The sequence below is a fragment of the Triturus cristatus genome, chromosome 1_2, assembly GCF_964204655.1.
Source record: "Triturus cristatus chromosome 1_2, aTriCri1.1, whole genome shotgun sequence".
NCBI lineage: Eukaryota > Metazoa > Chordata > Amphibia > Caudata > Salamandridae > Triturus > Triturus cristatus.
This window is the reverse complement of record NC_140580.1, coordinates 1,053,796,002-1,053,823,599: the sequence shown is the minus strand read 5'-3', so window position 1 is coordinate 1,053,823,599 and position 27,598 is coordinate 1,053,796,002.

The following is a 27,598-nucleotide window of genomic DNA, read 5'->3' as shown; positions in this document are numbered from 1 at the left end:
ATGAGGCAGAAAGACATGGATATTACTTACAGACTACTCGACCTCTATTAGGCTAACACTATAGTTTTGAGTTCAGGCAAGCCAGGCAAAAAGTGAATCCATATCAGTTGACTTACCCACAGTACAGGCTTTACTTTTTTTTTTGCTGAGTTTTATAGCGCGAACTTGACGCGAAACGGGTATCAGAGCACTTTACATAGCACCAGTTACGTTACATTAGGACACACATACATTTTTGTTAGGCATAGGGAGATTGTGGGGCATATTTACAAGGCGGCGATAGAAAATTATCGCCGCTTTTGCGGCCGTTTTCGGCCGAAAAGCGGCGATAATTCTATCGCCTAATTAGCAAGGTCACGCTAACACGTGAAACCTTGCATTAGCGCACAATTTCTTAACGCCCAGCTTTGCATCTCTAATGAGATGCAAAGTGGGCGTTCCTGACCTGACATTAGCGACATTTCTCCTATCATCACGCCCCACGCTATGAAGCATAGCGGCAAGAAAACTAGCAGTAACCCCTGTTATCGCTACTTTCCTTACGCCTGCTTCAGGACTGACTGAGCCATGATATCCTATGGAAGGTGGATATCATGGCTAAGTTTGTGGGGCCCTATCTACAAGCAAACACCACATTTCGTGAGATTATCGCTGGGTTTCCAGCGATAATCTCACGTTAGGCAGTTAGCGCTAGGATTTTTATCGCTGTTGAGAAAAGCGTTGATAATAGCACACTATCGCAGCGATAAAAGTCCACGTTACCCGGCGATAATTATCCTAGCGCTAAATGCGCTTAGCGATAAATATCGCCGGTTGTTGCTGATATACCCCTAAGTGATTTGCCCAGAATCATAGGATGTTCAGCGTGATTGCCGAGACTCGAACCCAACTCCCCATATTCGAGGATGACCGCCCTAGCCGTTGAGACAACTCCTCTCCCCTGACCAAAGTACTTACCAAAGTAAAACGCAACATGACATATAAAGTTGTCCAACTGTCTCCCAAACCACTCGCCTCTTCTAAAATATATCACTCAAGGGTCTCTTCTCTCTCCAACCAACTTCAATTTACAGTCAAGAGTCTCTTTTCATCTTGATGATAACCACACTCAGCTTTACTTGAAAGTCTACTCGCTGTAGTACATTCCTGTCCTGGCAAAGGTCCTAGGAGATCTCCAGACCTTGATGTGACCAGGCCATCCTACACTCAACTCCAGTAGAATGCTTGCTCATGCAACAAAGCTGCCTGACTGCAAGCCTCCGGTTTTTGACAGCAAATGATCTCTGGGATTCATTCTCGAACAAACCCTGAACACCCATGCCGTCATTAATACTCTTGTGAAAGAAGCCACATTCCAAACAGGACTCCTTCAAGGAATCAGTGGACAGATGCCCTACCATTGCATACGCAAAAAGCGATCTCAAATTGTGAACTGACTTTTTGCTAATTAAATCTGATTTTGCCTTCAGACCTGTAGGTCAGTTTGCAAACTAAGCCTATGGAGTCGCAATTCTCTGTTTTCTGTTGTGCTGTTTGCCTAGTTTGCACATTATATGACTTTTCTGACATTTAGTAATGAAAGGAAACATATTTGCATAATGCTTGCTGGTGTGGTTTTGTTGTGCTGCAGGTGATTAGATGGGAAACTGCACAAAGGTTGCAAATGGTGAGAATCCTGGCTTGTAACTATGCATAGTGCTTGCTATGCAGATCAATCTACTTCTCAGCACTATGGATGTCATCAGTGCATCGTCCTGTCTTGGCTGCGACATTCAAGATGTGTGTTGCTTTTCCTTGGTTCTGCATCTACAGACATAATATTCCTTTTACCTGCCCTGTCACTGTGGACTTTTTGTGACCAGATTTGTTGCCATGAACTCAGACCTGAGTGATTGCAGTGGATAGTGCAACACGCACACAGGCTCGCTGAGGTTTAGAGCCTCCCTGGGTTGGGCAGCTGTTCCATTTCAGAATAAAAGGCGGACAGAGGCTGTGTGCGGATTCCTTTCAGCAAAAGGAAGTGTTCGGCCGTCAGCCAGCCAGCGCTCCTTCGTCAACCCTGGTTCCACACATTTTGGCAGAGAAGTGAACGAAACTTGGTACTGTGAGAAAACATGATTTTCATATGGTCACACAATTCATTCAGGCAGGGAAGCTGAGATCGGAGACTCAGATTTATTCTCATTGAGAAGCTTTAAATGAGGAAGTGGCATTGTGCTTTTTGCCCCACTATTTGATCATTATGTACTGGTGTAATGACTCTCTGATGCCCTGGGCGTTGCTGACCAGGCATCAGTGCATCTGCACTGTCCCTGTGTTGGACTTGGACCTCTCTAAATTGTCACCCCCAACCTTTCGGCCTTCACCCTTCCTGGTGCTGAAGTGCATGTGCTCCCTCCTTTAAACATGGTATAAGTGTCTCACACCAGATTGGCTGAGTTAATTTACTTATAAGTCCCTGTAAAGTTGTAAACCATACACCCAGGGCTAATAAACTAAATGCTACTAGTAGGCCTGCTGCACTTGTAGTGCCACCCTCTTAAGTAGCCTCTTAAAACATTTCCCAGGTCTGCAATACTTTGAAGAACCCCAACCCGCCCCCCCCCCCCCCCCTTCCAGGTTTCATCACACCATTGCAGTCTGTATACAGGGTTAAACTGACAATTCGACTTGGGAAAATAAACCACTTGCCAGGCCTAACTCTCCCAGTTAAGTACATATATGTCACACCTAGGGTAGGCACTAAACAGCCCATAAGACAGGGTGCATTTTATTTAACATGTTGGACATGTGCTTTTATGTTTTACATGTCCAGGTAGTAAAATATTCTCTAATTAGTTTTTCATTACTGTGAGGCCAACCTCTTCAATAGGATAACATCGAGTTCACTTATTACATAATACGTGGTAACTTTTGTTTGAGAGCAGGTAGAAATTTCATGTTTCTTGTCTAAACAATTTAGATTAAACTCCATGCTTGCAGCAGGTAGGGTCTCTTTAAGGGTAAAGTCTGATTTTATGCCACAATTCTGGTAATTGCAAAAAGAACAATTGATGGACAGAATGCAGAACAATGTCATACATTCATCCCAGTACAGAGATCTGGGCCTAAATCTATCGTTTTTTTGCTCACCATGCCATTCCAGTGTGGACGCAGCCATATCAGTCTTGACCCTGCGCCCAATGGAAACAGTCCAGCCCGAACTGCCAGGCCAGGTCCTCCCTGGACTGCAAACAAGCATCCTAGGACCGGTTTCTGGCTTTCAGCCCTCATCATCCAGGATAGCTTGACTCCAGTGGCATGGAGAGCACGGGACCCACGTCTGGGCATACCCGCCCACTTGGGGTGACAAATGCAAAAAGAACAATTAATGGACAGAATGCAGAACAATGTCATACATTCACTCCAGTACAGAGATCTGGGCCTAAATCCATCGTTTTTTTTCTCACCATGCTATTCCAGTTTGGATCCAGACATATGCAAATCAGTCTTGATCTTGCACCCAATGGGAACAGTCCAGCCTGAACTGCCAGGCCAGGTCCTCCCTTGACTGGAAACAAGCATCCTAGGACCGGTTTCGGGCTTTCAGCCCTCATCAGCCAGGATAGCTTGACTCCAGTGGCATGGAGAGCACAGAACCCACGTCTGGGCATAACCGTCCCATTCGGGGTGACAAATGCAAAAAGAACAATGGTACTTTTAAAAAGTTGCCCTTTTCTTATCCTAACCATACAGTGCCTGCAACCTGTTTCCTGGGTCACATGACTATGTGTAATTGCCAGTTGGCCTTTATGGTTACTTCACAGACAGCCACACAATAGAAGGACAGGGTGTTGGCAGGGTAGGCCATCCAAACAGGATGGAGGCCAACCCTACATGCCCTTCAAAGATTCGGCCTCAGTTCACACATCAAAGAGCTTCACACTAGCCTATTGTGCCTTCAGACAAACTGGGACCAGAGTAGGGAGGCAGGACATTTCAGACACTTATGTGGGGGGTGGACTCCAGACGTTTCTTCCACCTCAACGCTGGCATCAGGTATAAATATAGGACTCTCAGACCCACTCTTCAGGACACTCCTGGATTTGTGAATGCTACAGAAGATGGACTACCCTGCTGTGAGAGGCCTGCTCTCCTGTTTGAGAAGGCAGACTGGACTTGCTCCCTTCATCCTAGGCTGAAGTGGCTACACGGGTCAGCTGACTGACCCCCTGTTCTGAGCTTCTGGGACACAACAAGTTCCAGAGGACTCCTTGCAACTACCCAGCTGACCTCCTGCACTAGACCTGCCTGGACCTGCAACTGGACCTGCCTGAGCCCTGCTGGCCTCTGCTGGAGTGCGCGCCTGATCCCCAGTGGTGTCTCCCCAGGTCCGAAGTAGCACGACCCCTACTGAGCCTCGCCGAACTGCTGCAAACTTCATCAGAACCGGCGCTGGACAATGGGACGGCTCACAAGGCAACTCCGCGCATATCAAACATCATGGACATAAGGCACTACTCTCAGTAGGCCACTTGGTTCTGTACTAGGCCCGCATTCCATCATAGCAAGCCTAAACTTGTGACTTTGTCCAGGTCCATCGCGACCAGAGCCTCAGTTGGCACTTTGTGCCTTTTGGTGCCACATTTACCTAAATCTTTCAAATTGCATATCCCCAGATCTACTGGTTAGATTTTTGTCATTTGCTCTCAAATAATTAATTAACATGTGCTCTATCTTTCTAATTTGGTGTGGTATTCCTCTTGTGTTATTTTGTCACTTTATTACTGTTTGTGTGCAACATAAATAATTTATACACTGGCGTTAAGTTAAGCTGACTGCTTTAGTGACAAGCTACCAGAGGGTTAAGAACAGGTTAATTTAGCGACTGTTGCAGTTCACCCTGATGAGAATTGTGGCTGTTGATTGAGAAGGGCTTCCACCCCTTCAGCCAACAACCCAGTTTCTCATACCCTTGAAAGTATATGTTTAAGTGGCTTATACCCGATTGGCATACGCTAACTTACTTATTAAGCCCCTAGTATATTTTAACGGGGTATCCAGGGCCTGTAAGTTGAAGTGTCCCTCTGGGACTGCAGCACGGATTGTGCCAACACCAGTGTGACAAAGTACAGCCTGTCTCCCAGCATTCCACTGTAGACAGGTAGAGCAGATTTAAACTGCTACCTCGAGTTTACCATTTAAAGTAAAACTAAAGCTCACACCTTCCATATATATATATATATATATATATATATATATATATATATATATATATATATATATATATATATATGTATGTATATATATATATATATTTCAAACAAAAGGTTGCCCATATGGAATGGCCGCACAAGTAGGAGTTTCCGCTCAGGACATCACAAGCAGCAAGATGACAGCAAGCCACAATCCTTTAAAAGCCATACGCGTTTCGAGCTATGGAAATGCTCTTGTTCACTGGCGAAAGACGAAAGAAGCAGGTGAGTTTAGAACAACTAATTTATTCAAATTGAAGTCCCGCCCCAGTGGGCGTCGTCACACAGGCATTCTGGTCATGGTAGTACCTGGGTATGCCCGAAGACTCCATAGTTCATTAAGCAAGTGCACTACTACCTCCATCAATAAAAATGTTCATCCCGGTTGGGCAAAGGTCTTGTCAGCTTCACTGGCCTCTTACCAATATATACTCGTGACTCAGGCCCCCTACGTTCCCACTGGTGTCCAAATCTCGAACACCCAGGATCCGCTGATACCGCGGCGGGGCCATACCGCGACCGGACCGGCCGCATTTTCATCAAACAAAAGGTTGCCCATATGGAATGGCCGCACAAGTAGGAGTTTCCGCTCAGGATCACAAGCAGCAAGATGACAGCAAGCCACAATCCTTTAAAAGCCATACGCGTTTTGAGCTATGGAAATGCTCTTGTTCACTGGCGAAAGACGAAAGAAGCAGGTGAGTTTAAAACAACTAATTAATTCAAAATAAAGTCCCGCCCCAGTGGGCGTCGTCACACAGGCATTCTGGTCATGGTAGTACTTGGGTATGCCCAAAGACTCCATAGTTCATTAAGCAAGTGCACTACTACCTCCATCGATAAAAATGTTCCTCCCGGTTGGGCAAAGGTCTTGTCAGCTTCACTGGCCTCTTACCAATATATACTCGTGACTCAGGCCCCCTACGTTCCCACTGGTGTCCAAATCTCGAACACCCAGGATCCGCTGATACCGCGGCGGGGCCATTCCGCGACCGGACCGGCCGCATTTTCATCAAACAAAAGGTTGCCCATATGGAATGGCCGCACAAGTAGGAGTTTCCGCTCAGCATCACAAGCAGCAAGATGACAGCAAGCCACAATCCTTTAAAAGCCATACGCGTTTTGAGCTATGGAAATGCTCTTGTTCACTGGCGAAAGACGAAAGAAGCAGGTGAGTTTAAAACAACTAATTTATTCAAATTGAAGTCCCGCCCCAGTGGGCGTCGTCACACAGGCATTCTGGTCATGGTAGTACTTGGGTATGCCCAAAGACTCCATAGTTCATTAAGCAAGTGCACTACTACCTCCATCGATAAAAATGTTCCTCCCGGTTGGGCAAAGGTCTTGTCAGCTTCACTGGCCTCTTACCAATATATACTCGTGACTCAGGCCCCCTACGTTCCCACTGGTGTCCAAATCTCGAACACCCAGGATCCGCTGATACCGCGGCGGGGCCATTCCGCGACCGGACCGGCCGCATTTTCATCAAACAAAAGGTTGCCCATATGGAATGGCCTCACAAGTAGGAGTTTCCGCTCAGGATCACAAGCAGCAAGATGACAGCAAGCCACAATCCTTTAAAAGCCATACGCGTTTTGAGCTATGGAAATGCTCTTGTTCACTGGCGAAAGACGAAAGAAGCAGGTGAGTTTAAAACAACTAATTTATTCAAATTGAAGTCCCGCCCCAGTGGGCGTCGTCACACAGGCATTCTGGTCATGGTAGTACTTGGGTATGCCCAAAGACTCCATAGTTCATTAAGCAAGTGCACTACTACCTCCATCGATAAAAATGTTCCTCCCGGTTGGGCAAAGGTCTTGTCAGCTTTACTGGCCTCTTACCAATATATACTCGTGACTCAGGCCCCCTACGTTCCCACTGGTGTCCAAATCTCGAACACCCAGGATCCGCTGATACCGCGGCGGGGCCATTCCGCGACCGGACCGGCCGCATTTTCATCAAACAAAAGGTTGCCCATATGGAATGGCCGCACAAGTAGGAGTTTCCGCTCAGGACATCACAAGCAGCAAGATGACAGCAAGCCACAATCCTTTAAAAGCCATACGCGTTTCGAGCTATGGAAATGCTCTTGTTCACTGGCGAAAGACGAAAGAAGCAGGTGAGTTTAGAACAACTAATTTATTCAAATTGAAGTCCCGCCCCAGTGGGCGTCGTCACACAGGCATTCTGGTCATGGTAGTACCTGGGTATGCCCAAAGACTCCATAGTTCATTAAGCAAGTGCACTACTACCTCCATCGATAAAAATGTTCCTCCCGGTTGGGCAAAGGTCTTGTCAGCTTCACTGGCCTCTTACCAATATATACTCGTGACTCAGGCCCCCTACGTTCCCACTGGTGTCCAAATCTCGAACACCCAGGATCCGCTGATACCGCGGCGGGGCCATTCCGCGACCGGTCCGGCAGCATTTTCATCAAACAAAAGGTTGCCCATATGGAATGGCCGCACAAGTAGGAGTTTCCGCTCAGGACATCACAAGCAGCAAGATGACAACAAGCCACAATCCTTTAAAAGCCATACGCGTTTCGAGCTATGGAAATGCTCTTGTTAACTGGCGAAAGACGAAAGAAGCAGGTGAGTTTAGAACAACTAATTTATTCAAATTGAAGTCCCGCCCCAGTGGGCGTCGTCACACAGGCATTCTGGTCATGGTAGTACCTGGGTATGCCCAAAGACTCCATAGTTTATTAAGCAAGTGCACTACTACCTCCATCGATAAAAATGTTCATCCCGGTTGGGCAAAGGTCTTGTCAGCTTCACTGGCCTCTTACCAATATATATATATATATACATACATATATATATATATATATATATATATATATATATATATATATATATATATATATATATATTCTTCAACAAAAGTCCCTTCATTCAGGAATGCAATAGGAGCACTCTCAGGCTTTGATTTAAAACATTTATTTCATCTTGCATGACGCGTTTCAGCTGCCAGGCCTTTTTCAAATGCTGTGTGATGAGAACCGATCATTAATGTTCCAATGTTTAAATAGCTCATTACGCTCCCCCTCTTTTTCATGGCAAGCAAAAAAGGACTGCATTTTCACCATAGTCCTTTTGTTGTTTTTTTCAGCGCCATCATTAAGTGTGAGTGGATTACATTTCAGTCTCATAGTGATTTTATTTAATTTTCCTGCTGACCTTGGAAATAGGCTTCCATTCTCGCAATGGGTTAAATGTTCATACCTCACACAAATATCCGGTAATTATGCCAAATGCACGAGGAGTCACCTGTCACGTAAGTTCAGTAGTTTGTTTGGCATTTGTTGGAACATGGAATGTAAACTGCCTGAACCACCCGAGCCAAATGAAAAATGTGCCTGCTGACTATTAAGTTGGGACATGACGACATGTAAGTGTGCTGATTACTTATACCACCGCTTTCAGGTACAGGAATTCTTATGTGCACTGAGTGGTTGACGAAAGGCTAATCACATCAATAGCATCATAAAATAACCGCACCCGGAAGGAAACAAACAGTGGCATAATTACCGGATATTTGTGAGAGGTATGAACATTTAACCCATTACGAGAATGGAAGCCTATTTCAAAGGTCAGCAGGAAAATAAAATAAAATCAATATGAGACTGAAATGTAATCCACTCACACTTAATGATGGCGCCGAAAAAAACAACAAAAGGACTATTGTGAAAATGCAGTCCTTTTTTGCTTGCCACGACAAAGAGGGGGAGCGTAATGAGCTATTTAAACATTGGAACATTAATGATCGGTTCTCATCACACAGCATTTGATCAAGGCCTGGCGGCTGAAACACGTCATGCAAGATTAAATAAATGTTTTAAATCAAAGCCTGAGAGTGCTCCTATTGCGTTCCTGGATGAAGGGACTTTTGTTGAAGAATTTATTGCGTGCAGGCCAAATGCACGAAGGAGGCACCCGTCACGTAAGGAGTTCTGTAGTTTGTTTGGCATTTGTTCTAACATATATATATATATATATATATATATATATATATATATATATATATATATATATATATATATATATATATATATATATATAACCGCTCCACTTCTCCTTTACATCCTTCAGGAAAAAAGGCACTCCCGGGGGTCGTTTGAGTCTTTATTGACACAAAGCAAACACAGCAACAAACAGACGCGTTTCGGTATAAACCTTCTTCTATGTTTACCGAAGCGCCGTTCAGACACGTATTTAAACACACATTTGTTCAACAGAAATCAACAAGGGACAATAGTAACTCGCCACTGCCCCTGCAAAATAAGCGCCATCTTAGAATGTCAAAAATACGACAAGTAAGATAATCATGCAACATCATATATCAGCGCTAACATAATTCATAGTACACTTCAATGAAGCCCATCGATGGGCACCTATCATCTTCGATTAGAGCTTACAATAAATATTAGATGAAGGATATTTAATACTCAATCCTGCCCTGTATGGGCTTGCAACAAATGGTGAAAACAAATCAACCGAGTCATTACTCATAATCCTGTGTCTATTGTGGGCCTTATACACATACTAATATCTACATATTTACAAGAAAAAGGGGAGAATAGAATAGAAAATCGAAAAGAAGAGAAGAAGAAGAAGAAAACAAGAAAAGACAGAAAGGAAAAGGATCAATTCAATAATTCACAGAAATTCATTTAAGATTAGTATACAGAGATATAGGGTATATACAGAGAGATATAGGTGAGCAAGATAATAGACATCTGGACCTTAAAGAAACAATGTTCATCAGAAGTTCAAATGCTAAAACACTCTCACCTCCTCTAACAGGTTCCTCTACTGATCAACAATACAAACAGAGTACAGTCAATCTCCCAGATGGATAACCAATTCCTCACTACAATTGAGTCCCAATGGAGTCTTGGTTTGCAGATCAATAATGTATCTCAACTCCAATCTACGGAGCCGCAGCAGTCTATCCCCGCCTCTAGGATTACTAGGTACATGATCTAACCCAAAATAGCTAAGTAGATCCCTGTTGCACTGATGTATTTTGTCAAAATGGCGTGCAACAGGGTAAGTTTCATCTCCCTTGGCAATGGCCCGCATATGTTCTAATATTCTAATTTCATAGGGTGGATGGTACTCCCTAAGTAGCGTAGGCCACATGGACATGTGAGGCAATAAACACTGTAAGGAGTAGTGTAGGTAAGAAACCTGCTAATGGTCCTCCGTACTCCTACATTTGGAATTTCGTAAGTAAGGACTCTCTTACTGGTCTTGCAGGCCTTACATTTCCCACACGGGAAGAAACCTTGTAAAGGACCAAAGGCAGATTTGGGGGTATCAGTTAAATAACTGTGTACTAGGACCTTGCCTTCCTAAAAGTTGTTAAGGAAGATCAGTGCCCAGAACCTCATCTGTCTGTAATATGTGCCAACTTTTTCTTAAGATCTTTTTCAAGTATGTGGCACTCTTCGAGAATGTAGTGATGAGGAGAAATTTACCCCCACTCTTCAGTGAGTCCTTCCTGCTGGTATCCTTCGTCTTCAACAGGCTTTCTCTTTTGAGGATATTAGCCCTATTGAATGCTTTATTTAAGATTTCCTGACTGTAGCCTCGTTGCTTGAAACGTTGCATACTGGCTCTGGCTGCAATCTGGAACTCCCTGTCATCTGAACAATTAAGTTTTATCCTGAGAAGTTCCCCATAGGGGATACTTCTTATAAGATTCTTGGGGTGACTACTCGAGGCTTCCAGCACAGAGTTTACCCCTGTCGCCTTGCGGTACAATTTAGTCTTCAATTGACCAGACTCCACATAGATATTTACATCCAAGTAATTGACAGATGTGGTGCTAACTTGACCCGAAAATTCCAGATTAACTTCGTTCCTATTTAGAACTTTGATATAGTCCCTAGCTGTTTCTGGGGGCCCGTTCCACACGATAAACAAATCGTCTATGAAACGATGCCACCCAACAACTTTCTCAGTCCATTCTTTGTTTGCCACCCCCCAGGCCACCTGCTCCTCCCACCAGCCAACAAACAAGTTCGCATAGCTGGGGGCAAAGCAGGTGCCCATTACTGTACCAGACATCTGTCTGTACAGCTGTGTCTGAAAGAGAAAGATGTTATGTGACAAACAAAAGTTTACAAACTCCAAAACCATCACACTATGTTCCGTATACTTCAAAGGGCGTTTGTCCAAAAAGTACTTCATGGCTAGAAGGCCATCTTCGTTCTTAATCGAAGTATACAGGCTGGTGATGTCAAGCACCAGCATAGTGTACCCTTCCACCCAATGCAGTGAAGCCAATTTGTCCAACAGATCCGTAGTATCACGAATATATGATTTCAAAATCTTCACATGAGGTAGGAGAAAGAAATCAACATAGATGGACAGATGCTCGGTAAGGCTCCCCTGCGATGCCACAATCGGTCTCCCCGGTGGTGCTGCTCTATTCTTATGCACCTTCGGCAAATGGTAGAAGGTAGGAATGGTAGGGTTCAAGCGTCTCAAAAAGAGGAACTCGTCAATGTCCAGGAATCCTTTGTTGTGCCATTTAGATATGACCGAGTGATATTCTCCAGTACTTTGTTGGTATTCTTTAGCAGTTATGGGTAAGTAGGTATCCATATTGTTTAGTTGGCGGAACGCCTCTCCATCATAGTTCTTCTTTGTCTGGAGGACGATATTCCCGCCCTTGTCTGCAGGCTTATATACAACCCCTTCATCTTTGCCCAGATTTATTAGAGCCAGCTGTTGCTCCTCAGAGAAGTTACCATTGGTGGATTTTATGAATTTCTGTTTGCGTCTGAATTGAGTCAAGTCCTTGACAACTGCGTCCGCAAAAATATCAATAGCATCCACTTTCATCTGAGGATGAAATTTCGATACAGGTTTGAAGGGAGTAAGGCCACCAACTTGTTCAATACCTGTTATGGATAGCTGTTGAGACCTGCCAATGGAAGTTAATTGGTCCTCAGTTCTCAGTTCTTCAAGTATCATAATGGCATCTAGATCATTCCCTGTCAGAAGATCCGTTTCAAGGACAGCAGTACCTTTCTTAGTCTGTTTACCAATCTGTGGTTTCGTTTTACAGTACTTATGAAGCTTTAACTTTTGTGTAAATAAATCTATCCGCGTTTGAGTAAATCCCATGTCTCTTTGAGGGCAAAAGGTCAATCCCAACTTAAGTACCGACTCCTCAGTACTAGTAAGTTGTTTATCCGTCAGGTTAATGATGGTAAGATTGTCTTCCATTATTGGCGTTTCTTGTTGTAAACCTTCTTGCTTCTCGTTGCAGGAGGCGAGATGTTGTCTCTTGCAGCCCCCCTGCCCCCTCCTTGTCTTCCTCTTCCTGACTTCTCCGGTGGCTTTCCCGCACCCCCTCTCTGCCATGATTGGCAGATCAGTTTGAATTCCTCGCGAAAAGGGGCACGGACACGGCCAAATCTCAAGGCCCCTCTGTTTTCGTCTTCAGAAGACTCGTTTTCCGTAACTTCTGACTCCGAGGTGACTGATACCTCCGTCATTTCGGTTGACACTTGTGCCATGGATTTACCTTTGCTTAACAGCTCCTTCCGCGGATTGTCATATTTCTTTGCGAAGGTTAAAACCCTCCCTTGGGCATAGTCTGCCTCGTCACGATCGAATTTACTTTGTTTTCGTAGTTTTATTTTTCCTTCATAAGCCTTGAGACGTTTCTTCATTTGATCCTTAAACTCAACAATCTTTGCTTGATCCTCCTCCCTGGCATCACAGGGGAGCCTTACCGAGCATCTGTCCATCTATGTTGATTTCTTTCTCCTACCTCATGTGAAGATTTTGAAATCATATATTCGTGATACTACGGATCTGTTGGACCGCCACTCTATCACAAGGATGATGTCATCAGTGATGTCATGAGTGATGCCACTGACCATGTCATGAGTGATGTAATATGTGACGTCATGAGTAGAGGATTGCAGGCGCGCGAGTTATAGTTATCTCAACTAACTATAACGGGGGAATTTCATTGTTTTTTTACGAGTGAAATGTCCACCTAACTATAACATGTGTGAAACCTATGGTTTTTTAAGTGAATTTGCAAGGTTTTTTAAATGCTAATTCCTAACTATAACGTGTGTGAAACCTATGGTCTTTTCAGTGAATATATATATATATATATATATATTAAACCAATCCTGAATTTCTGGCATACGAAGACAGGCGCTGACACCGTGGGACAATGTATCAAAGAAATATTTATTTCAAAAGGACGCCCAGACGCGTTTCGACGGGTAAAACCGTCTTCTTCACTACAGCTGGTCCCTCTATAGTGTTTACTTATATTGAAAAAGCGAGGCACAATCCACCATAGTTGTCACAGCAACTCTTATCATAGACATAAAGAAAATATCAGATATGTCTATGCCCTATGATAGTAATTGTAATACAGTGATTAAATAAAAAACATTATGATTGCAACCTGGTGGAAGAACATCAATGCATTATGGCACAATCAAACCGTTTGTTAATTTAATTCCACATAAGAAACTATAGTCATACACCAGTATATATATATATATATATATATATATATATATATATATATATATATATATATATATATATATATATATATATATATATATATATATGTATATATATATATATATGTATGTCCCAGAAGGTGGGCCTAACAAGCCCTAATGCAGGGTGCTGTGTATTAAAATGTTGGACATGTGATTTTACATGCCCTGACAGTAAAACCACCAAATTGTCACTTTTACTGTAAAAAGGCTAGTAGCTCTGTTGGTGAGTACAGGGTTACATGTTGAAAACTCAGCAGTGCTAACTTCTGAATGGGACTACTAAAAATGCTACTTCATTGTATCAAAATAATTGTTTTGTTAAACCCAACTTGAAACTCAAGTCGAATTTAATGTAACTGTGGCACAAATGGCAACTTTAGTTAAGTAACTACTTTGTTGCCCAAGTTTTCGAATGACCGTTCATGCTTGATGTCCATGAGGGTAAACATCCTTTCGGACGAAGCTGGAATCATGCTGTGCCAACACAGTGCCGGCAATAGAACGAACAAGGCTAGCATGCATTCGTTCAGCACGAAAGTCGTAACAACAACTTGCTTTTAGGTGTGCGCATTGTTGAAATGGTGTTGGATTTAAAGTCCAGCACCTTCCCTACTGATGCGCAGACTGGAGTTGGAATAGTAAATTAAAATATTCCAACATCTAGCACCCCCCTAAGACAAGTTATTAAAACAACTTGAGTGCTGAACAAATGCGTACTAAACTCGGCATTCTGAATGCATGGGTCCTGAACACAAGAAGAATAACGTCATACATTCGTCCATGAGACAGCCTTCTGCCTTCCTGGAAGGAGGTGTGAATGACTCTCAGGAAGGAAGACAAAGGGGCTGTCATTGGGAAAACTGTGTCTTCTCCCTGACAGGATGGTCAAATTTGGTGTGAGCCCCAAATTGAGCTTCAAAGGAGAAGCTGCCTTTAAGAGCGAATAGCGGACACACACGAGGGTTTTCTCCTTTGTTCTTGCAGACAGATTGATGTTGAGGACAGAGAGGGGAAAATCCATTACCAAACCATTATTTCCATGGATGTGTAGCCCCCAGGTAGATACAGCTCTGAGGTCCAGCTACAGAGCTCCACACACCAAGAGAAAGATTCTGCCATCTTGGGAATGGGAAGAATAGTGCATTCTGGAATACCTAGATGCCACACTTCACAGGGCGCTGCCATTAGGCAGGAGGGGGCGTGGTTTCCCACTAGCTAGTAGTCACCACATCTCCAGAGGGTAATACCTGGGCTTAAAAGTGGCACCCCTAGCACCCAAACCTCAGATCATATCCGTACTTTAGAGTCAACCAAAGAAGGGCTGCCCTGCTGTTCTTTGGACTCAGCAAAGAGAGGTTGCGCCAGGACTGAACTGCACTTGCTGCTCCTTGGGCTAGCAAAGAGACGACTGTGCCTGTAGTGCACTGCTTGAGCAAAAGTCATCCCCATGCCTCGGACACAAGAAGGGACTCTAAGAGTCAGTTGCCAGACTTCATGTTAGAGCTGAAGAAGCTTGCCTTGGCAAGTTGGTAGCCAAGAATGCCTCACTGTCAACGTGCAGTCTGGGAAACTGAGACCTGACCTTAAAAGTTGCACCCAAGTCTGCTGGACCAGAAGTGTTGTTGGAGTGCAGTTTGGTCACCCAAGATGGAAATTACCACCAGTTATTGAGAACTGCTGATTTCGCAGTAACTAGAGACCAGTAGATCAGAGGCAACTGGTTTTGACTGGACTTCAACTGAACTTCAAGGGACATCAACCCCTGTGGTCAAGTTCCCCCCACTATGCTCGTTGACCAAGGAGTAGCCCCAGGAAGACCCCATCACCAGTTTACCATCCTTCAGCATTTTCAGCATCCTGTATCCCTTGTATCAGGACCACTTCAAAATAGTCTATTGCGGTTAGGCCATAGAGCCAGGAACAGGACTGGAGACTGCTTTGACTGTGAGGTAATTGTTCAGCCAAGCCTCTTTGGCCTCTGCAACTTGCTCCTTGACAGAGTTGGTCTCCCAAAGTAAGCCAGAATCCTACTTTACCACTTTATAGAAGTTTTCAAAATTTCCAAAAGTTTGAGCACGAACGCAGTCCATTACAATGATTTGAAAAAGCAATGATTTTACGTTGCTTTGAAAATTCAGATCTCCAGAGCACTCCAGCAGGTTTTTGTAGTTGATGCATCACTTTAAATGTAAAACTACAACCTATTTATATCACTTGGTGTTAGATTGTTTGAGTCTTGTTTCTTTTAACTCAATTGTTTTGGCATTTCTTAATACTTTACCCTTGTTTCTTTGAAAAAGCCTGACTGCTCAGAGCCACAGCTATTCAGGGTTAAGGTTCAAGGTACCTTTGTTATGCCTCTGATCAGGTGCAAGGTTTGTGGCAATCCTACTGAACATTACCCCAGCCCCGTTTAAAACCAGATGGAAGGACCATGCTAAATGCAATTTTACCTGTAGATTGGCTTGTGGAAAGCTTTCCGAACTTGTGCTCCTACAAAGAAGACTTGGAACTTTGAACCTTGCTAAAAATATCAGCATTTACTTATGTGACTAGAGTGGCTTGAGAATAAGAACCATGACCCATCCTCTTTCCTGGCCTCTGCACAGAAGATTCGGGAAGTTTGCAGGGAACAAAATGAATAACAGCAACTAAAAGTGTACTCGCAAAAGTAGGGCTACAGCCTAAAAAATTTGAAGAAATGATAAAATAAATGAAAGCAAGAAGCATGTGATCAGATTTTAGTCTTAAGGCACGGATTGTGCACTTGCAGTCGATGCTTCACCCACAACGGGCAGATTGGGTTCTATGTGATCATGATAACATTTCGAAAAGCCGAGGGTGAAAATAAGAACTGTAACAAAAATTAGAATAGTGCTATGTTGGGAGCTCCATTGAAAACAATAGAGTAGCTCTGGAGCTCTGGGCTTATAATGGCTGGTATAAGCCCAGAGCTCCAACATTCCAATGTTTCTTTGTCCACAGCTTCGGCTGTGAACAAAGGCTTCAGGGAGTCTGAGGGGATTGCAATCCCCTCGAGTTCCCTGAAGCCTTTGTTTTATTTGTTAGAACATTCTGCACTCTAGTGGCAGAATGTTCTAATAGCCTTATAGCCCTACGTAACTGGGCTATACTGGCTATAAAAGTCCTGCTCCCTTGTTAAAGGCCCTCGCCTTCGGTTTGGGCCTTTAACGCTGGAGCGGGCCTTTAATAGCTGGTACAGCCTGCTACTGCAGGCTATAAGGCTATAATAAGTAACGTCTTTCATTATTTTTAACCACGACTTGGCTACATTACAAATGTACCCGCCTCACCCGTTTCCGAGTTTTATCTTGTAATTTTATTGTTTTGTGGTGGGTTTTTGCATTTCTGCCCAACCTGCGACCTTTTTATTTATTTATTTCCCCCTTTTTCATTCTTGCATATTTTGGCATAACTGACGCAATTTATATTTTCATGCCAATTGTTATGTACTTATTGCATATTAGAACATTGGAATGCTGGGGGCTCCATTGCAGACAATGGAGTGCCCCCTGCTTCTACGGGCCGGTAAAGGCCCGCAGAGCAACATTCTAATCTTTCACAAAGGCCTCTGGAAGCTCGAGAGGATTTAAATCCCCTCTAGCCTCGAGAAACCTTTGTTTTATTTGTTAGAACTTTCTGCCCTCCAGTGGCAGAATGTTCTGATAGGCTTATAGCCCTTCGCCTTCGGCTTGGGCCTTTAACGCGGGAGCAGGCCTTTAATAGCCGGTAAAGACCGCTACGGCGGGCTATAAGTCTATATTAACATGACTACCAGTCCCAAGAGTCATGGTTTTGTAAACATACAAATCTTCAAATGGATATCAGGACCTTATGAGAACTTCGACCAGACAAAATCCTGCTCTGGTCAGTCACAAACCTTTGACATCACCAGGAGAGCACACCCATCCATAAATATAAATGTATTCAGACCATGTGTCTTCCAGGACCTTTGTCTCCCAGTATCTACGTATCTGAATGTGCGTGTCTCCCAATATCCACGTCTCCTCTTGTCTGTTTCTCCCAATGATAGGTTTGTGTGCGCGCATGAGTGTGTGTGTATTTATGCACATGTGTTGCAGGTTCGGCACTCTTCAAGTGATTGCAGGTGTAGTGCAATGAACAGCAGAAATGGTACAGTGGTAATGCAAGTGGAGCGATTGGCAGTACAGTGAGTAGGTTCTGGTGGTTGCAGGTGTGGTGAAGGTACCAACCCAGTAATTTGGTCTGTTGGTGGATTTTACTTCATACAATACTCTACTTTCAGGCGATAAATTATATCTGGACGCCTTCTGACTCTACATAGCTGACTAACTATTGATTCAAAAATGTTCACCAATTTCTGCTCTAAAGGTGTGCATACATTTTCACCGATACCAACAGCTTTATGTATTTATTTATGCACTGTTGGTTACCACCCATGGTTTTTGAGGCAAAACCCAATCTTCTAACAATATTAAACAGGGTGTTGCGCTAAAAATGCTTTTATTTCTCCTAACTTTTTCCACTTTGCATGTGTGCTGCACTTCTCAGCACAAATAGAAAGTAGGAAACATTTTTAAAGTTGTCTAGGCATAGTATTTTGTACTGGAAGGGTAGCCTTCCAGTACAAAACCTATGCTGGACTCACACAAACACACTTGCACTAATGTGCAAAGGTGTGTGCATGGTTCACAGCAGTCTGATTGTGTGCCGGCGCTATGGAGAGAGCAGGATAGTGTCATATATTTGTAGATACTATGCTTTCCTACTCATTTCCTCTCACACAACGTAAAGAAGCAACTTTGGGTGCTGTGCTGCCTTGTGTGACGTTCGTAAATCTGGACCGAACAGTCTTACGCTTCAACGCAATGTAAGCAGCAACTCCCAGTAGGAAAGGAGACGCTTAGAGATTGTTAGACACTAGAAAAAGTTTTAAAAAACGATCTTCATTGCTTACCAGTCAATATCAACCTGTGTGTGCAATGCCCCACTCGGGATCACCAGCAATAGATTAGCTGTCGCGCCCTGGTGGTTGTTTGTGTATGTCAGTATGTGTACGCCTTATTGTAGGTAACTGACTGTCTTCTTTTCCTTCATGACTTTGTTATAGATTCACATACTGTACTTCAATTTTATCGCAGTATTGTTATTTTTAGGGATGGTTAAATACTGTAACAGGTAGGAATAAATTCTGCACCATCAATTGCCATACATGTGGCTCTCATCTAGTGCCCTTCTACATGTAATCATGTTGCCCAGCTGTGGGCTAATTCCAAATTGCTGCTATGCAAATCTCTGGAATTTTGGTAATTGCCATTTGTGTCATATATTTAAGGTATAGTAATTTAATGTTTGCATATGAATGTTTAAGTTAAAAAAAGAAAGTCAGGAATTCACTTCTCTGACTTGCATGGTATATTGGGATGACTTTATTACAACCCATGGGAGTAAGCATAACTTTAGCTAGTCACTGTGAATCTGTATGAATGGATATTCACTAGCCATTACTTGTGATTGAGTTACTCCTCTTAGTGATGAATTGGGATACTAAAAATCCACCCATTAAAGTGTAATCTTTAAGATGCGCCCTGTGTCAGGGGTCACTAGTCTGGACAAGCTAAATTAAAATTGTAAAGAGGGCTGGCTTTCAAATTGGTGGTGGAAGGCATTGTAATCCTTTAAGGAAAATTGAGAAAATCCTCTCTTGTATTTTTGTAAACATTTAGAGCTACCAGTTTTAGCCTGACGAATGCATTCTGCATCTTTGTGGCAGAGATTTACTGAAGCTTTCCTTTGGCAAAAAGTGATTTAAATAGTCCATGGTATTACAACCCTGTGCAAAATAGTGTTTTCTGCTTAACACACACCCCTTTCTCAACTCAAACACTGCTTTGCATTGCTTTGCTTCTAGGGGTTTTTACTGGGGTTGATTGACACAAGCACTCACAGGTTTTTATGCAAAGCCACATCTAATATTGAGAGCCTGAAATTAGTATAAAAAAAACTAACACTTAAGTGAAGAAGGCATAAACAAGGAGAAATATGTTCATGTCTCTTTAAAAAATGATGCACACTGCTGATGTGTGGGATACTTTTGAGTGTGTCATTCATTTCATTTCATAAGGCTTTATTCGGAGCTTAAAACACAAGTCCATAAAAGCAGAACAAATACACAAAAACAAAATTGCAAAACAGAATGCATAATTAAAACTTTTAAAATAGTTAAAAAAGCATACTAGGCCTTGCTTTGATAGCTGATAGGAGGAAGGTGGCAGTAAAAAAGCAAACATCAGAATAAGGATTAAAAAGCAGCTTCATAGCACCTTGTATACTCCTAACTCCATATTTTAACAGGATAGGCTTAAGGTAGGCTTGTCGGTAGTTACCGTATAGGTTACACAGTAAAAGAAAGTGCATGGTGCTTTGAGCTGATACATTATCACATGGACATGGGCCTACCGGATGTTTTTTGATACACGGGTAGGCCACCAAATGGTGCACTATCCCAAACCTTAATCTGGTAATAACATACCGGTGGGAGGGTCGAGTAACTAGACTTAAATACGGACGTCCGCGACCGGATCGCGTCCAGCGCCAGGACCCCTGGCCCACGAGGACCCCGACCTACCCGCCTGACGTACTCCGCCGCCACCCTCATCGCTCTCAACACCGGCCGACTCCCGAATTGCCACCAAGCCACACCACGATGCACCCACGGACCTTTCAGCTGCCACGCCTGCAAGTTCTCCTGCACCCAGACCAGCCGCACACCAGCACCCGCAAAGTCGAACACCAGCAGCACCCACCTCAAGTGCATCCTGCTCAACACCCGCTCCGTCCACAGACACGCCATCGAACTCTGGAACCTCCTAGACGCCACAGCCCCGGACGTTGCCTTCCTCACGGAGACCTGGATGAACGCCTCTTCAGCTCCTGACATCGCCATCGCTATCCCAGAGGGCTACAAGATCGTCCGGAGGGACCGAAACGCCAACCAGATGGGAGGAGGCATCGCCATCATCCACAGAAACACCATCCGGATCACGACCAGCACCGACAACACCCTGACCAGCGCCGAACACCTGCACTTCCAGATCCACACCAACCCGAACACCACCCTCAGAGGCACCCTGATCTACCGACCCCCTGGACCACGCACGCAATTCAGCGAGGACATCGCCGACTTCGTCAGCCCGCATGCCCTCCCCTCCGCTGACTACATCCTCCTGGGAGACCTCAACTACCATCTGGAGAACAACAACGACCACAACACCAGCACCCTGCTCGACAACCTCGCCAACCTGGGACTCAAGCAACTGGTGTCCACCCCCACCCACCTCGCCGGACACACACTCGACGCCGTCTTCTCATCCAGCACAGACATCCTCTTCAGCCACGCCACAGAGCTTCAATGGACGGACCACAGCTGCGTCCACTTCACCTTCAAGAGAACGACGACCCACCAACACCAGCAACAAGCCGCCCACAGAAGCTGTAACAAGATCACAGCAGACCAGCTCGCCACCTCCCTGAGCCAGCACCCTCCTGCCAGCTCAGCGAACCCCAGCCAGGCCGCCGACAACCTCACGAAGTGGATCAGCGACTGCGCGGACGAGCTCGCCCCGCTGAGGACCCCGCCTGGCAGACCCGGCAGCAAGAAGGCCCCATGGTTCACCGACGAACTCAAGTGCTCCAAGAAGAACCTCCGAGCCCTCGAGAAAGTCTGGAAAAGGGAACCGACACCGGACAACAGGACCTCCTACAAACTTGCCACCCGGAAACACCACCAGCTGATCCGCGCCGCCAAGAAAACAGCATTCAAGGACCGGTTGGACAACAACGCACACAACAGCAAGGAACTCTTCAACATCGTGAAAGAGCTCTCCAACCCCAGCGCAGGAAACAACGACATCACCCCATCGCAAGACCTCTGCAACTCCCTTGCTTCATACTTCCACAACAAGATCACGGACATACACAGTAGCTTCAACAACCAACCATCGCACACCATGACCGTCCAACCACCCCCACCCACCACCACCCTCCACGCCTGGACCCCGATCAGCACCGAAGACACCACCCGCACGATGAACTCCATCCACTCCGGATCACCGACCGACCCCTGCCCTCACCACGTCTTCAACAAGGCCGACGCTGTCATCGCACCCCACCTGCGAGACATCATCAACACATCCTTCGACACCGCCATCTTCCCCGAGAGCTGGAAACACGCCGAACTCAGCGCTCTACTCAAGAAACCAACAGCGGACCCCACCGACCTCAAGAATTACCGCCCCATCTCGCTTCTCCCGTTTCCAGCCAAAGTCATCGAGAAGACCGTCAACAAGCAGATGGCCGCCTTCCTCGAGACGAACGGATCCCTCGACCCCTCACAGTCCGGCTTCCGAGTCAATCACAGCACCGAGACCGCCCTCATCGCCGCCACCGATGACATCCGAGCCCTGATGGACAATGGAGAAACAGCGGCCCTCATCCTCCTAGACCTCTCCGCGGCATTCGACACGGTCTGCCACCGCACCCTAGTACTCAGCAACATCGGAATCAAGGACAAGGCGCTGGAATGGATCATCTCCTTCCTCGACGGAAGAACACAGAGAGTCCGCCTTCCACCGTACAAGTCAGAGGCCTCCGAAGTCATCTGCGGCGTCCCACAAGGATCATCTCTGAGCCCCACCCTCTTCAACGTCTACATGAGCCCCCTCGCGGCCATCGTACGCAAACACAACCTCAGCATAATCTCCTACGCCGACGACACCCAGCTGATCCTCTCCCTGACCAACGACCCCGCCGCCGCCAGAGCCAACCTGCACGAAGGGATGAAAGAGGTAGCCGAGTGGATGACGACCAGCCGCCTGAAACTGAACTCGGACAAGACGGAGGTTCTCATCCTGGGCTCTTCACCCTCCGCCTGGGACGACTCCTGGTGGCCTCCCGCCCTGGGCACCGCACCCAAACCGACAGACCATGCACGCAACCTGGGCTTCATCCTGGACTCCTCCCTCTCCATGACCAGGCAGGTCAACAACGTCTCCTCGGCGTGCTTCAACATCCTACGCATACTTCGGAAAATCTTCTGGTGGATCCCCACCGAGACCAGGAGGACAGTCACCCAGGCCCTCGTCACCAGCCGACTGGACTACGGTAACGCCCTCTACGCCGGTACCACCGCCAAGCTCCAGAAGAGACTCCAGCGGATCCAGAACGCCTCAGCCAGACTCATCCTCGACATCCCACGATCCAGCCACATCTCCGGACATCTGAGAGACCTTCACTGGCTCCCCGTCAACAAGAGAATCACCTTCCGCCTCCTCACCCACGCACACAAAGCCCTACACGACCAAGGCCCGAGCTACCTCAACAGCCGAGTCAACTTCTACGCTCCCACGCGCCACCTCCGATCAGCCAACCACGCCCTCGCCGCCGTCCCCCGCATCCGAAGAGCGACTACAGGAGGAAGGTCCTTCTCCTACCTGGCCGCCAAGAACTGGAACTCCCTCCCGACCGACCTGCGCCTGACCCAAGACCACCTCTCCTTCAGGAAGAAGCTGAAGACCTGGCTATTCGAGCAGTAGCGGCACCCCCCCCCCCCCCCAGCGCCTTGAGACCCTACGGGTATGTAGCGCGCTTTATAAGTGTCATTGATTGATGAAATCCCTCATTTTCACAGATTCTGCCGTAGAACATACATGTACTTAAGTTACTACTGATCCTTTCCCGCTTCTCTAACTTAAAATTCATAAAAACCGACTTCATCACTTCTTTGGGCAAACTGGAAGGGGCGTTACAATCATCTTTAAGTTTTATACCATAAATCTCTAGATAACAATTTAAGACAAATTTGATCCAGGGAATTTTTAAGTGGCCGTCAGTGGAGAGACAATCTCCGATGATTGCTCTGCTTAAGGAGGTCTCTTCCTTTGACCAAACAGAGCGCCACAACATTAAAGGCCTTATTGCCAATAGGTCGGAAAGGTGGAAAATACCTAGCTCTCTGTGAGCCAAATCGTTGGCTGCTGATTTGGGTAAACACAGGAGCCTTTTAAGGAAGAGGTTTTCCTCCACTTGCAAGTTCCCTGCCTTAATATGTCCCCACACCCCGGCTCCATAAAGGGCCACCGAGAGACATCTCATTTGAAAAATCGTTAGCATATCTTTAATCCTTTTGTCTCCAATATTGGTAGCGAATTTAAACACCCCGTGAGAGCTTTTCGCCATCTTAGCCTGGACTCGACTGATCTCGCTAGTCCAACTGCCCGTTTTAGAAAAGGTGATGCCGAGATAATTAAAAGACTCCACTGTTGACACCTTGTGTCCATCTATGAAAAAGGCATGGGGTTTTTTACATGCCGCACCACATTCCATAATAAAGGTTTTTGATTTGTTGATCAACAGCTTCCTGTCCTTAATGAACAGTGAAAACCTGTCCATCAAGCGCTGTAGGCCAATTGGGGTCCTGGACAAGATTACGGCGTCGTCCGCATAATGTATGTATGTATAGATATACTTGTATAGCGCAATGACTGTCACCCAAAGGGCATCCTGGCGCTTAGACTGATGGAGAAAGAAGCCTGCATGAAAAGAAACGATCCACTGTATAAGAAAAAATTACGCCGCTCTTGGAAAAAGGTGAGTTTTCAGGGCTTTTTGGAAGGAGGGGAAATCGCCCGTACTCCTCAGTGCAAACGGCTGAGAGTTCCACAGCCTTGCTGCTGTGAATCGAAAGGACCTGCCTCCCAAACGAGTCCTTAAGATTTTTGGAACTACAACCAGACATGCCGTGGCGGAGCGGAGAGACCTACGCGGAACATACCACGAGAACATTTTCTGTAAGGGAAAAGGGCCTTGTTCATGAAGAGCTTTAAACACCAAGCAGAGGGCTTTAAATTCAATCCGCTGAGGGACAGGTAACCAATGGAGGTCCCTGAGCGCAGTAGTGGAGGAGTCCGCGCGCTGGCGTGACAGAGCCAGTTTAGCCGCCAGATTCTGCACGCGTTGAAGTTTACCCACCAGGGTCACCGGGGCTCCCAGAAGTAGTGCGTTACAGTAGTCAAGTCTACTTAGGATGGTACTCCGCACTACCTCTGGTCTTGCCTGCGCTGGGAGAAAAGGCAAGATTTTCCTTAACGTGCGAAGCAAGGCCATGCATGTGGCCACTGTTTTATTAACAGAAACATCCAGTTGAAGGTTGGAGCCAAAATAGACTCCCAAGTTCCGCACACAATTCGTTGGTAAACTGGTGCCCTGGAAGGATGAAGGCCAGAAGTTCGATGGAAAAGGCCTCAGGGTGCTGCCAGATGGGCAGTATAGGACCTCAGTTTTAGAGCTATTAAATTGCAGAGAGTTGTGGCACAGCCAGTCTGCCGTAGAGGTCATGCAGCGATGGAAGGTCTCTTGTGACACCGCCTCCTTACCCTCAAACGAGAAGATAAGTTGGGTGTCATCCGCATAGTTAGTAACTGCAATGCCGAAAGATTTTATCAGCTTAATCAGGGGGCGGAGGTAAAGATTAAAAAGATTATAAAGAAGTACGGGGACGCTGAAATCATTAACTTTTGGTGCATCAGCCGCAACCTCCTTTAAAACTAGATCCACTTTATTAATAAAAAGAATAAAAAGTAAGGGGGCAAGCACACACCCTTATCTAATTCCCCGCCTAACCCTGAACTTGGGGGTGCACTCCCCAGCCTGACCATAACGGACACTAGAGTTTAATTTAACATAGAGTCTCGCTAAAAAATAAAAAATAAGACTCCGGTGCCCCCATTTCCAATAATGTGGCCCATAAAATATTATGGTCCACCATATCAAAGGCGCTGCTCAAGTCTGCAAAGCAGAGGTAGAGGGATCCTTTTTTTGCCTTGGTATATTTCCCAATTATTAGGTCGAGGTTGAGGCATTGTTCTAATGTTCCTCTGCCCTTCCTGAAACCATATTGGGAATCAGCCAGGATATTATTGGACTCCGCCCATTCTTCCAGCCTAACCATAAGTACCCGGCTCATAATTTTCACCGAGGAGTCCAGGAGGGAAATTGGGCGGTAGTTCTTCGCATCCCCCCTGTCTCCTTTCTTGTAGATTGGTACAATTATGGATTCCTCCCAAGTGTGGGGAACCCCATTGCGTACGGCAGTGTTAAATACCTTTGTAAGCAATGGACCCCATATCTCGGGTGCTGTTTTATATACATCAATGGGTACCCCATCAGGTCCCTGGGCCTTCCCACCCCTACTAGATTTAATACTATCCCACACTTCGGCGGTGGTGATGTCTAAGGGGATGACAGGCCACCTGTCATCATAGGGTCCCCCATTTCTAGCCGAGTCAAAGATCAGAGAGAAATGGCTTACCCAGCTCTCCGCACTGACGTTAGATGATAGTTCGGGCATCTTATCGTCCTTTAAAAAGGAACTATTAACAGTTGCCCAAAACAAAGAGGAATCCACGTTGGAGGCTGCTTGATCTAGTTTATCCCATGCCTCTTGTCTTAGTTCTGTTTTCCTAGACTTAATAGCAGTCTGATAGATCCCTCGCAGTACCCTAATCGTTCCTATATCTCTCCTCTCTGCTGCCAGTGCTATTTTTAGCCTCTTAAGTGCAGTAGTGCATGTATGGTCAAACCAACCCTTATGCGGGAGTTTCCTGCCCTTGTGGAGTACGGTGAAGTTGCTGTCTATGAGTAAATTAATATTAATAAAATTATGCACAATTTCAGCATTTCCTTCCTCACTTTCTAAAATTATAACAATTTCCGTAAGACATTTTGAAACAATGACATTAGATTGAATGTCCGCTTTATTACCTTTCCATCTAATACGAATACCATTAGGTCGATGTGGCTCGATATTGGTAATAGTGCATGGAGTATACACCTGTTGGTCCTTCCATAAGGTTACCTCAACAGTGATACAGTTATGGTCACTAATTAGGTTGTCCACAACTACAGGGGTTGAACACCATGGGCCAATACCAGATGATATACAGATAAAATCAATTCCTGTATTAGCATTCCTTCCCGTGTAAGTGGGAATAATTTCACCTGAGGAGTTAACCTGGTTAACCAGTATTTCCATGTCATAAGTAGTTAAAATTTTGTTCAAAGAATTACCATAAGAATTATGAGGGAAATGGCGAACACCATCCCCCCAATGATCAATAAAGCCACATACCCTTTGAGCGGCAAGGGGACATACCACTGTATTAAAATCTCCTACCCAAATGATATCAAAAACAATATCAGATTTGGTTATAATATCTTCCATAGCAGATTCCAATGCAATTACAACCTGGTACCTTGAACAATCGAAAATGTTATTGTAAAAGTTGATTAAAAGGATATTTTTATCCCGCTCCTGTTGAAGCCATAAAATCTGGGAGTGTGCACCAACCAATACATGTTTCTTAACTTTGATGGGTATTTCTACAGAAATCAGAACCAATAACCCACCCTTGCCCTGCCTGACGATGAGGCCACAGCAGGTAAATTGAAAGAAACAAAACCATTATAATTGATTGGATCAACACACCAGGTTTCCTGAAGACATACAATGTTAAAAGTATTAATAAATTCTAACCATCCCAGACAAGTGTCCTTAGATGAAAGTCCCGCAATATTCCAGCTAGCAATCAAACAAGCACTCTGTCTACGGGGTCTGAATGAGGGTATGGGGCTAGTAAGGACAGAGGTGACAGAACTACAATGCTGATCCCCAACCAGGGGAACACAGTTCTCTCTTTCACAACATCTTGTCATTCCGCTGATAGAATCATTCCTACTGGCATCTACT